The sequence below is a fragment of the Salmo trutta genome, chromosome 35 (assembly GCF_901001165.1).
Source record: "Salmo trutta chromosome 35, fSalTru1.1, whole genome shotgun sequence".
In the NCBI taxonomy this organism is placed as follows: Eukaryota; Metazoa; Chordata; class Actinopteri; order Salmoniformes; family Salmonidae; genus Salmo; species Salmo trutta.
In genome coordinates, this window is record NC_042991.1 from 33,420,463 (window position 1) to 33,434,317 (window position 13,855).

Sequence of the window (13,855 nt, forward strand, 5' to 3'; positions counted from 1 at the left end):
CTACTTGGAGTAACACTAGATTGTAAACTGTCTTGGTCAAAACATATTGATGCAGTAGTAGCTAAGATGGGGAGAAGTCTGTCAGTAATTAAGTGATACTCTGCCTTTCTTAAAAACACTATGAACAAGGCAGGTCCTACAGGCCCTAGTTTTGTCACACCTTGACTACTGTTCAGTTGTGTGGTCAGGTGCCACAAAAAAGGACTTAGGAAAATTGCAATTGGCTCAGAACAGAGCAACACGGCTGGCACTTGGATGTACACAGAGAGCTAATATTAATAATATGCATGTCAATCTCTCCTGGCTGAAAGTGGAGGACAGATTGACTTCATCACTACTTTTATTTATAAGAGGTATTGACATGTTGAATGCACCGAGCTGTCTGTCTAAACTACTGGCACACAGCTCGGACACCCATGCATATCATACAAGACATGCCACCAGAGGTCTCTTCACAGTCCCCAAGTCCGGAACAGACTTGGGACAACTGGGAACTGTTGAATCATGACGTCATTGATCTTCAGGTCGGAGCTCTAGAAAGAGGCCCGAGTTCCCGACTTGGAATTCTGAGTTGGATGACTGATCAAAACATATTTTCTCACCTCACATTTTCCCAAGATCTGGATTCTTAGCTTTCAGAAAATATGTTTCCTCTAGGGGCGGGAGGGGTCAGGGCAGGGGCGAAAACTCCGTCTTTGTAGCCACGGCCGAATTATTAAGCAAGTGATGTGTTTTTGTATGGGTGACAATGAGAGGGTCGAATTTAGTCAATATAAAAAAGTATTGCAATTTGATAGGTGATGTTTATTTGATCTATACTGAACAAAAATATAAATGCAACATGTAAAGTGTTGGTCCCATGTTTCATGAGCTGAAATAAAAAAATCCCACAGAAAGTTTCCATATGTAAAAAAAGCTTATTTCGCAGAAATTTGGTCCACATCCCTGTTAGTGAGCATTTCTCCTTGACCAAAATAATCCATCCATCTGACAGGTGTGGTATATCAAGAAGCTTAAAGATTAAAGAAGATTAAAGATTAAACAGCATGATCATTATGAAGGTGTTATTTTGTCACACAACACAATGCCACAGATGTCTCAAGTTTAGAGGGAGCATGCAAATGCCATGCTGACTGCAGGAATTTCCACCAGAGCTGTTGCCAGAGAATGTAATGTTAATTTCTCTACCATAAGCCGCCTCCAACATCATTTTAGAGAATACGTCCAACTGGCCTCACAACTGCAGACCACGTGTAACCACGCCAGTCCAGAATCTCCACATCCGGCTTCTTCACCTGCAGGATCGTCTGAGACCAGCCACCCAGACTGCTGATGCAACTGTGGGTTTGCACAAACTAAGAATTTCTGCAAGGCTCTCCAGAGGCTAGTGGGTTCTGCACAACGCATCACCGGGGGCAAACTACCTGCCCTCCAGCACACCTACAGCACCCAATGTCACAGGAAAGCCAAAAAAATCATCAAGTACAACAACCACCCGAGCCACTGCCTGTTCACACCGCTATCATCCAGAAGTCGAGGTCAGTGCAGGTGCATCAAAGCTGGGACCAAGAGACTGAAAAACAGCTTCTATCTCAAGGCCATCAGACTGTTAAACAGCCATCACTAACATAGAGAGACTGCTGTCAACAAACAGACTCAAATCTCTGGCCACTTAAATAACGACCCTGCCTCACACAGGAAGCGGCGCAGGTCCTAATCCAGGCACTTGTCATCTCCCGTCTGGACTACTGCAACTCGCTGTTGGCTGGGCTCCCTGCCTGTGCCATTAAACCCCTACAACTCATCCAGAACGCCGCAGCCCGTCTGGTGTTCAACCTTCCCAAGTTCTCTCACGTCACCCCGCTCCTCCGCTCTCTCCACTGGCTTCCAGTTGAAGCTCGCATCCGCTACAAGACCATGGTGCTTGCCTACGGAGCTGTGAGGGGAACGGCACCTCCGTACCTTCAGGCTCTGATCAGGCCCTACACCCAAACAAGGGCACTGCGTTCATCCACCTCTGGCCTGCTCGCATCCCTACCTCTGAGGAAGCACAGTTCCCGCTCAGCCCAGTCAAAACTGTTCGCTGCTCTGGCACCCCAATGGTGGAACAAGCTCCCTCACGACGCCAGGACAGCGGAGTCAATCACCACCTTCCGGAGACACCTGAAACCCCACCTCTTTAAGGAATACCTGGGATAGGATAAAGTAATCCTTCTAACCCCCCCCCCTTAAAAGATTTAGATGCACTATTGTAAAATGGTTGTTCCACTGGATATCATAAGGTGAATGAACCAATTTGTAAGTCGCTCTGGATAAGAGCGTCTGCTAAATGACTTAAATGTAATGTAAATGTAAACAGACTTAATAAAGGTATCACTAGTCACTTTAAATAACGCCACTTTAATAATGTTTACATAGAGGTATCACTAGTCACTTTAAATAACACCACTTTAATAATGTACACAGAGGTATCACTAGTCACTTTAAATAACACCACTTTAATAATGTTTACATAGAGGTATCACTAGTCACTTTAAATAACACCACTTTAATAATGTTTACATAGAGGTATCACTAGTCACTTTAAATAACACCACTTTAATAATGTACACATAGAGGTATCACTAGTCACTTTAAATAACGGCACTTTAATAATGTTTACATATCCTACATTACTAATCTCATATGTATATACTGTATTCTACACCATCTACTGCATCTTGCTTATGCCGCACGCCATCGCTCATCCATATATTTACAGTTGAAGTCGGAAGTTTACATACACTTAGGTTGGAGTCATTAAAACTCGTTTTTCAACCACTCCACAAATTTCTTGTTAACAAACTATAGTTTTGGCAAGTCGGTTAGGACATCTACTTTCTGCATGACACAAGTAATTTTTCCAACAATTGTTTACAGACAGATTAGTTCACTTATAATTCACTGTATCACAATTCCAGTGGGTCAGAAGTTTACATACACTAAGTTGACTGTGCCTTTAAACAGCTTGGAAAATTCCAGAAAATTATGTCATGCTTTAGAAGCTTCTGGTAGGCTAATTGACATCATTTGCGTCAATTGGAGGTGTACCTGTGGATGTATTTCAGGGCCTACCTTCAAACTCAGTGCCTCTAACGTTGACATCATGGGAAAATCAAAAGAAATCAGCAAAAAGAAACCAGAAAAAAATTGTAGACCTCCACAAGTCTGATTCATCCTTGGGAGCAATTCCAAAGCCCTGAAGGTACCATGTTCATCTCTACGCAAGTATAAACACCATGGGACCACACAGCCGTCTTACTGCTCAGGAAGGAGACGCGTTCTGTCTCCTAGAGATGGACATACTTTGGTGCGAAAAGTGCAAATAAATCCCAGAACAACAGCAAAAGACCTTGTGAAGATGCTGGAGGAAACAGGTACAAAAGTATCTATATCCACAGTAAAACGAGTCCTACATCGACGTAACCTGAAAGGCTGCTCAGCAAGGAAGAAGCCACTGCTCCAAAACCGCCATAAAAAAGCCAGACTACGGTTTGCAACTGCACATGGGGACAAAGATTGTACTTTTTGTAGAAATGTCCTCTGGTCTGATGAAACAAATATAGAACTGTTTGCCATAATGGCCATCGTTATCTTTGGAAGAAAAAGGAGGAGGCTTGCAAGCCGAAGAACACCATCCCAACCGTGAAGCACGGGGCTGGCAGCATCATGTTGTGGGGGTGCTTTGCTACAGGAGGGACTGGTGCACTTCACAAAATAGATGCCATCATGAGGTAGGAAAATGATGTGGATATATTGAAGCAACATCTCAGACATCAGTCAGGAAGTTAAAGCTTGGTCGCAAATGAGTCTTCCAAATGGACAATGACCCCAAGCATACTTCCAAAGGTGTGGCAAAATGGCTTAAGGACAACAAAGTCAAGGTATTGGAGTGGCCATCACAAAGCCCTGACCTCAATCCTACAGAAAATTTGTTGGCAGAACTTAAAAAGCGTGTGAAAGCAAGGAGGCCTAAAAATCTGACTCAGTTACACCAGCTCTGTCAGGAGGAATGGGACAAAATTCACCCAACTTGACCCAAGTTAAACAATTTAAAGGCAATGCTACCAAATACTAATTGAGTGTATGTAAACTTCTGACCCGCTGGGAATGTGATGAAAGAAATGAAAGCTGAAATAAATCATTCTCTCTACTATTATTCTGACATTTCACATTCTGAAAATAAAGTGGTGATCCTAACTGATCTAAAACAGGGAATTTTTACTAGGATTAAATGTCAGGAATTGTGAAAAACAGAGTTTAAATGTTTTTGGCTAAGGTGTATGTAAACTTCCGACTTCAACTATATCTACCAGGAATAATGAAACATTGAATTATAATAAATGTTTAGTGAATCTATTAATTATGTATGACCACTGGAGTCTTTGTCACTCTTAAAACATTTTTACAGAATATTTTAATATGATTTCATCACTCAAAATGTTGCCAAAGCATATTCTGTAGGTGGGTTCAAATTAATGTACAAATAAATTGACATGATTTATGTGAATATGGTCATGAACAGAAAGGAGAGGTTAAACATAGGCTAAGTCTGGCATAAGCTCTGTTGCAGTGGTCTTAGGAAGTCTCCATATAGGCTATTCCCTCCATCGCGACACTGCTGTCCAGTTGAAGTGCTTGTGATCTCCATGCAGCACCACAGCACCATGCGCCTTTGGAAAAGCACCCCTCAGTCTCAGAAGATGTCCTTCTGAAGCCATGCATCCATTTGTTTATTGAAATCCATGTGCGTATTCAAAATTGTCTAAATTCCCCAAAGTTATTTAGCCTATCACTTTAAAAATTCTATGTTTAACTTAGGCCTATCCAAATAAAAAAATAGGCCTTCAACTTGTAGACATTGCAACTTAGGCTATCATTTTGGGGACTGGTGTCTTGCGAAACAATTTTAGAACTCTATTTGTGTTTTATAACAGGTTTTATTATAGGGCTTAAAAAGAGACCCTAGCACACAGGCCTCTAAATATAGCCTCTAAATACATTTTTTACAAAATAGTTAAAGAGGTACGTGCAGTGGCTGATAGGAAAAACTAATCTGGCAATAAGAATAGGTTGTAGATAGCCTTGACCATTTGGGACCACTTGGCTACTTGGCTCGGGACAGGTTATAGCCAAGACTTAATCGATATTTAGTTGTTGTCTCATTTATTGATATGGATATAGCCTCTGTGTGATGGGGTTGTGTAACGCAAATGGCTATAACAAGCCTACTGTAACGCCCTGGCCATAGAGAGGGTTTTTTGTTCTCTATTTTTGGGTTAGGCCAGGGTGTGACATGGGTGGGCGTTCTATGTTCCGTTTTCTATGTTGGTGTATTACTTTGTTTCGGCAGTGTATGGCTCTCAATCAGGAACAGCTGTAGATCGTTGTTGCTGATTGAGAGTTATACATAGGCAGCCTGTTTTTCCTTTGGGGTTTGTGGGCGAATGTTTTTTGTTTAGTTTTACAACCTGACAGAACTGTTGCTGGTCGCTTTTTGTTTATTTTGTAAGTGTTCATTTAGTCCATTAAAGTCTTTCAAGATGAACACATCCTCGGCTGCACCGTGGTCTCATTTTGACGACGGCCGTTACACCTACATACAGAGTGGAATTCACTCTGTATGAATCGACCTGGCCTGGGTATCCTGGAAGGATATTGACCTCATCCCTTCAGTAGAGGATGCCTGGTTATTTAAAAAAAATGCTTTCCTCACCATCTTAAATAAGCATGCCCCATTCAAGAAATGTAGAACCAGGAACAGATATAGCCCTTGGTTCTCTCCAGACCTGACTGCCCTTAACTAATACAAAAACATCCTGTGGCGTACTGCATTAGCATCGAACAGCCCCCGTGATATGCAACTTTTCAGGGAAGTTAGAAACCAATATACACAGGCAGTTAGAAAAGCCAAGGCTAGCTTTTTCAAGCAGAAATTTGCTTCCTGCAACACAAACTCAAAAAAGTTCTGGGACACTGTAAAGTCCATGGAGAATAAGAGCACCTCCTCCCAACTGCCCACTGCACTGAGGATAGGAAACTCTCACCACCGATAAATCCACTATAATTGAGAATTTCAATAAGCATTTTTCTACGGCTGGCCATGCTTTCCACCTGGCTACCCCTACCCCGGTCAACAGCACTGCACCCCCAACAGCAACTCGCCCAAGCCTTCCCCATTTCTCCTTCTCCCAAATCCGGTCAGCTGATGTTCTGAAAGAGCTGCAAAATCTGGACCCCTACAAATCAGCCGGGCTAGACAATCTGGACCCTTTCTTTCTAAAATTATCTGCCGAAATTGTTGCAACCCCTATTACTAGCCTGTTCAACCTCTCTTTCGTGTCGTCTGAGATTCCCAAAGATTGGAAAGCAGCTGCGTTCATCCCCCTCTTCAAAGGGGGGGACACTCTTGACCCAAACTGCTACAGACCTATATCTATCCTACCCTGCCTCTCTAAAGTCTTCGAAAGCCAAGTCAACAAACAGATTACCGACCATTTCGAATCCCACCGCACCTTCTCCGCTATGCAATCGGGTTTCAGAGCTGGTCATGGGTGCACCTCAGCCACGCTCAAGGTCCTAAACGATATCTTAACCGCCATGGATAACAAACAATACTGTGCAGCCATATCCATTGACCTGGCCAAGGCTTTCGACTCTGTCAATCACCACATCCTCATCGGCAGACTCAACAGCCTTGGTTTCTCAAATGATTGCCTTGCCTGGTTCACCAACTACTTGTCTGATAGAGTTCAGTGTGTCAAATCGAGGGCCTGTTGTCCGGGCCTCTGGCAGTCTCTATGGGGGTGCCACAGGGTTCAATTCTTGGGCCGACTCTTTTCTCTGTATACATCAATGATGTCGCTCTTGCTGCTGGTGAGTCTCTGATCCACCTCTATGCAGACGACACCATTCTATATACTTCTGGCCCTTCTTTGGACACTGTGTTAACTACCCTCCAGACGAGCTTCAATGCCATACAATACTCCTTCCGTGGCCTCCAACTGCTCTTCAATTCAAGTAAAACTAAATGCATGCTCTTCAACCAATCGCTGCCTGCACCTGCCCTCCCGTCCAGCATCACTACTCTGGACGGTTCTGACTTAGAATATGTGGACAACTACAAATACCTAGGTGTCTGGTTAGACTGTAAACTCTCCTTCCAGACTCACATCAAACATCTCCAATCCAAAATTAAATCTAGAATTGGCTTCCTATTTCGCAACAAAGCATCTTTCACTCATGCTGCCAAACATACCCTCGTAAAACTGACCATCCTACCGATCCTCGACTTCGGCGATGTCATTTACAAAATAGCCTCCGATACACTACTCAATAAATTGGATGCAGTCTATCATAGTGCCATCTGTTTTGTCACCAAAGCCCCATATACAGTGGGGGAAAAAAGTATTTGATCCCCTGCTCATTTTGTTCGTTTGCCCACTTACAAATATATAATCAGTCTATAATTTTAATAGTAGGTTTATTTGAACAGTGAGAGACAGAATAACAACAACAAAAATCCAGAAAAACGCATGTCAAAAATGTTATAAATAGATTTGCATTTTAATGAGGGAAATAAGTATTTGACCCTTCTGCAAAACATGACTTAGTACTTGATGGCAAAACCCTTGTTGGCAATCACAGAGGTCAGAGGTTTCTTGTAGTTGGCCACCAGGTTTGCACACATCTCAGGAGGGATTTTGTCCCACTCCTCTTTGCAGATCTTCTCCAAGTCATTAAGGTTTCGTGGCTGACGTTTGGCAACTCGAACCTTCAGCTCCCTCCACAGATTTTCTATGGGATTAAGGTCTGGAGACTGGCTAGGCCACTCCAGGACCTTAATGTGCTTCTTCTTGAGTCTCTCCTTTGTTGCCCTGGCCGTGTCTTTTGGGTCATTGTCATGCTGGAATATCCATCCACGACCCATTTTCAATGCCCTGGCTGAGGGAAGGAGGTTCTCACTCAAGATTTGACGGTACATGGCCCCGTCCATCGTCCATTTGATGCGGTGAAGTTGTCCTGTCCCCTTAGCAGAAAACACCCCCAAAGCATGTTTCCACCTCCATGTTTGACGGTGGAGATGGTGTTCTTGGGGTCATAGGCAGCATTCCTCCTCCTCCAAACACGGCGAGTTGAGTTGATGTCAAAGAGCTCCATTTTGGTCTCATCTGACCACAACACTTTCACCAGTTGTCCTCTGAGTCATTTAGATGTTCATTGGCAAACTTCAGACGGGCATGTATATGTATTCTTGAGCAGGGGGACCTTGCGGGCACTGCAGGATTTCAGTCCTTCACAGCGTAGTGTGTTACCAATTGTTTTCTTGGTGACTATGGTCCCAGCTGCCTTGAGATCATTGACAAGATCCTCCCGTGTAGTTCTCGGCTGATTCCTCACCGTTCTCATGATCATTGCAACTCCACGAGGTGAGATCTTGCATGGAGCCCCAGGCCAATGGATATTGACAGTTCTTTTGTGTTTCTTCCATTTGCGAATAATCGCACCAAATGTTGTCACCTTCTCACCAAGCTGCTTGGCGATGGTCTTGTAGCCCATTCCAGCCTTGTGTAGGTCTCCAATCCTGTCCCTGACATCCTTGGAGAGCTCTTTGGTCTTGGCCAAGGTGGAGGGTTTGGAATCTGATTGATTGATTGATTGCTTCTGTGGACAGGTGTCTTTTTTACAGGTAACAAGCTGAGGTTAGGAGCACTCCCTTTAAGAGTGTGCTCCTAATCTCAGCTCGTTACCTGTATAAAAGACACCTGGGAGCCAGAAATCTTTCTGATTGAGAGGGGGTCAAATACTTATTTCCCTCATTAAAATGCAAATCAATTTATAACATTTTTGACATGCGTTTTTCTGGATATTTTTGTTGTTATTCTGTCTCTCACTGTTCAAATAAACCTACCATTAAAATTATAGACTGATCCTTTCTTTGTCAGTGGGCAAACGTACAAAATCAGCAGGGGATCAAATACTTTTTTCCCCCACTGTACTACCCACCACTGCGACCTGTACGTTCTCGTTGGCTGGCCCTCGCTTCATACACGTCGCCAATCCCACTGGCTCCAGGTCATCTACAAGACCCTGCTAGGTAAAGTTCCCCCTTATCTCAGCTCGCTGGTCACCATAGCAGCACCCACCTGTAGCACACGCTCCAGCAGGTATAGCTCTCTGGTCACCCCCAAAGCCAATTCCTCCTTCGGCCGCCTTTCCTTCCAGTTCTCTGCTGCCAATGACTGGAACGAACTACAAAAATCTCTAAAACTGGAAACACTTATCTCCCTCACTAGCTTTAAGCACCAGCTGTCAGAGCAGTTCACAGATTACTGCACCTGTACATAGCCCATCTATAATTTAGCTCAAACAACTACCTCTTTCCCCTACTGTATTTATTTATTTTGCTCCTTTGCACCCCATTATTTCTATTTCTTCTTTACACTTTCTTCCACTGCAAATCTACCACTCCAGTGTTTTACTTGCTATATTGTATTTACTTTGCCACCATGGCCTTTTTTGCTTTTACCTCCCTTATCTCACCTCATTTGTTCACTTTGTATATGGACTAATTTTTCTACTATATTATTGACTGTGTTTGTTTTACTCCATGTGTAACTTTGTGTTGTTGTATGTGTCAAACTGCTTGCTTTATCTTGGCCAGGTTGCAATTGTAAATGAGAACTTGTTCTCAACTTGCCTACCTGGTTAAATAAAGGTGAAATAAAATAAAAAAATACAACAGTCTGGAAGGCCTAACATAAGACCTACAGTCCATGCTCCCAAATATTGGACAATGTGAGATTCATTAGTTAACATTTTAGTCATTTAGCAGATAGTACAGTAGTGAATGCATACATTTCATAAAAAATGATTTTCCTGTGCTGGCCCCCTGTGGGAATCGAACCCTCAACCCTGGCGTTGCAAACACCATGCTCTACCAACTGAGCTACAGGGAACTTTACATGATCACCACAGTATCCCTACGCGGCTATAAAAATATATTATGAAATGATATGGTCATTAAATAACACAACAGCATGACATATTTAGATAGTGGAATAGATCAAGGCTAAATCATAAATACTTTCTATGTTGCAGCTCAGGCGGTGATTCTAGACAAGGCTCTTCTGTGTCTATCTTTTACACACAAGTCATTTGCTGAAGGCCCAAGCCTACACTACGCCATCGACTGGTATAACGTCATTATAGAACGCAGTTCAAAAACAAGCTCTAGACTTTTATTTGGGAAATGAAACCGGAAGCTGCAAAGCTACTCTAACGTCTGGGCTAGAGTTGCTGAATTGACTAGCTAACTTCGACTAGTTACATTCAACTAGCTACATTTGGTTCTTGTCCTTTGCAGATGTCACATTACTGGCAAAAGTTTGGACATACAGTTAAAAAAAAAAATTCAATTTAACCTTTATACTCTAGACTAGACTCTAGACTCTAGACAAGTCAGTTAAGAACAAATTCTTATTTACAATGACGGCCTAATCCGGCCAAACCCGGACGACGCTGGGCCTATTGTGCGCTGCCCTATAGGATTCCAGATTACGGCCGGAAATGATGCAGCCTGGACAATGCATTCGGAAAGTATTCAAACCCCTTGCTTCTTTTTTTTATTGTTACGTTACAGCTTTATTCCAACATTTTCAAAATACCCCACAATGACAAAGCAAAAACAGTAAAAAAATGAAAAGTTTGCTCATTTATAAAAATAGAAAACTGATATTACATTTACATAAGTATTCAGACCCTTTACTCAGTAATTTGTTAAAGCACCTTTGGCGGCCATTACAGCCTTGAGTCCTCTTGGTTTGACGCTACAATCGTGGCACATGCATATTCGGGGAGTTTCTCCCATTCTTTTCTGCAGTTCCTCTCAAGCTCTTTCAGGTTGGATGGGGAGCGTCGCTGCACAGCTATTTTCACGTCTCTCCAGACATGTTTGATTCGGTTCAAGTCTGGGCTCTGGCTAGGCCACTCAAGGACATTCAGACACTTGTCCCAAAGCTACTCCTGTGTTGTCTTGGATGTGTGCTTAGGGTCGTTGTCCTGTTGGAAGGTGAATCTTTGCCCAAGTCTGAGGTCCTGAGCACTCTGGAGCAGGTTTTCATCACGGATCTCTCTGTACTTTCCTCCGTTCAGTACTTTGCCTTGATCCTGACTATTCTCCCAGTCCCTGCCGCTGAAAAACATCTCCACAGCATGATGCTGCCACCACCATGTTTCACAGTAGGTATGGTGCCAGGTTTCCCTCAGACATGGCGCTTGGCATTCAGGCCAAAGAGTCCAATCTTGGTTTCATCAGACCAGAGAATCTTGTTTCTCATAGTCAGAGTCCTTTAATTTATTTTTAGTATATTGCAAGAAGGCTGTCATGTGCCTTTTACTGAGGAGTGGCTTCTGTCTGGCCACTCTACCATAAAGGCCTGATTGGTGGAGTGCTGCAGAGATGGTTGTCCTTCTGGGAGGTTCTCTCATCTCCACAGAGGAACTCTGGAGCTCTGTTAGAGTGACCATCAGGTTCTTGGTCACCTCCCTGACCAAGGCGCTTCTCCCCCGATTTCTCAGTTTGGTCAGGCGGCCAGCTCTAGGAAGAGTCTTGGTGGTTCCAAACTTCTTCCATTAAAGAATGACGGAGGCCACTGTGTTCTTGGGGACCTTCAATGCTGCAGAAATGTTTTGGTTCTCTTCCCCAGATCTGTGCCTCAACACAATCCTGTCTCTGAGCCCTATGGACAATTTCTTCAACCTCATGGCTTGGTTTTTGCTCTGACATGCACTGTCAACTGTGGGACCTTATATAGACAGGCGTGTGCCTTTCCAAATCATGTCCAAACAATAGAATTTACCACAGGTGTACTCCAAGTTGTAGAAACATCTCAAGGATGATCAATGGAAACAGGATGCACCTGAGCTCAGTTTTTTATGTAAATAAGGTATTTCTGTTTTTATTTCATATACATAAAAAAATATGTTTTCACTTCGTCATTATGGGGTATTGTGTATAGATAAATGAAGAAAACATTTAATGTAATCCATTTTAGAATAAGGCTGTAACGTAACTGTCACGTCCTGACCCTAGTAAGATGTCATTTTCTATAGTAGTGTAGGGCAGGGCATGACGCGGGGTGTTTTGGTTTTTCTATGTTTTCTATTTCTATGTTTAGGTTCTAGTTTGTCTATTTCTATGTTGGGATTGTTTGGGGTTGATCTCTAATTGGAGGCAGCTGATCCTCATTGCCTCTGATTAGAGATCATATTTAAGTAGTTTTTTTTCACATTGTGGTTTGTGGGTTATTGTCTTTTGAGTGGTGTGTTGTCCTCTCTGCATCATGGTTTGTTGTTTTGTAATTTCAAGTATTTCAGTGTATTGCATTCAGTTTCACTTTTAATAAATATGTGTAACTACGAACACGCTGCATCTTGGTCCGTTCCTTCAAACAGCTGTGACAGTAACAAAATGTGACCAACCGGCTCAAATGAAATTGTTTTTTTCATTGGATAAAAGTAGACTCAGAGCTACAAAATGGTATATCATACACTACAGTTGAGGAACAATGGGAAAGTAATTCTGCTTTGAAAGTTGATAAACTTGCAAACTCACTTTGAGAAAATGGCCTTTGCATGGTTTGGTGCCTACTGAAGAGCTTCTCTTTCACTACACCCATTCAGCATCGTTCACACCCTCTTAAGATTTAGCCCCACCCATCTCTTTAAGGGTTGATCTGAGCATTCTGTACTAACAGCAGTCAAGCACCCAATTGAACTTGATAGCTACTTCCAGACACAAATGAGACAACAGCTCAATGAACATTACTCGCCCCAGCAGAGCTGGTTAAACTGTTATGTTATCCAGAGCGTTGGTGACTGCAAGTGTGCTGTCAGATTATCCGTTCGTAAATTCAAAGAGTTTAGCTCTTGGAGCATTCAGAGTGCGCACCGTACGCTCTGGCCGATGAGTAGGGTTGATCCAAACGTTCTGACCTCATAACGGCACTCAAGTACCCAAGCTAGCTGGCTAACATTGGCTAGCTTGCCAGCTACTTCCAGACACAAATGAGAGAACACCCCACTCTGAACATTACACGCCCAAGCAGAGCTAGTTAGGCTGTTTTCATGTTATCCAGAGCATTGGTGCCTGTAACTGTGCTGATGGCAACAATTTAATTACGCTTTTTGCCAACGTTTACTGACACCGGCTATATTGAACGTGTGTTGAGTGTTCGTAATTCATCAGTTCCTCTGTGCTCTGGCACACTCAGACGAGAGTGCTCTGAAAGATGGCCAGACTGAATTTACAAACGCACCCGAAATGGTTCTTGCATAGTGGAGTCTTCTGTTAAGACATGTAGCTAGCTAGCTAGCTAGCTAGGTAAACAATGAACCATAATCCCAACTCATGATGTTACTACCCTGCATGAATCTGCAGGTAGCTAACCAACCAATGTTAGCTAGCTAATATTAGGCTATAGCTATGGCTCTGAGATACAAATAATACGATCATACATGTAACGTTAGCTAGTGAGCCAGCCAGCTAACGTTAGCTAGCTAGCTAACAGTACACTTTAACTTGAAATGAAACCACTTTCTGTCAAAATTAGAAACGTGTAATATCTGAAAATATAGCTAGCTAGACAATCTTGCCAGTGCACATTATTCATGGATGGACACATCTCCTGTCGGATGCCATGGTTGCCCTTAGTTTTGAAGATGTAATCTGGAGACAGGTGTTTCTCCATCTCCTTAGCTATCATGCTCGATTATCACTCATTTCAAAACTTGGTTCTCCAGAAAGTGGAGAGCA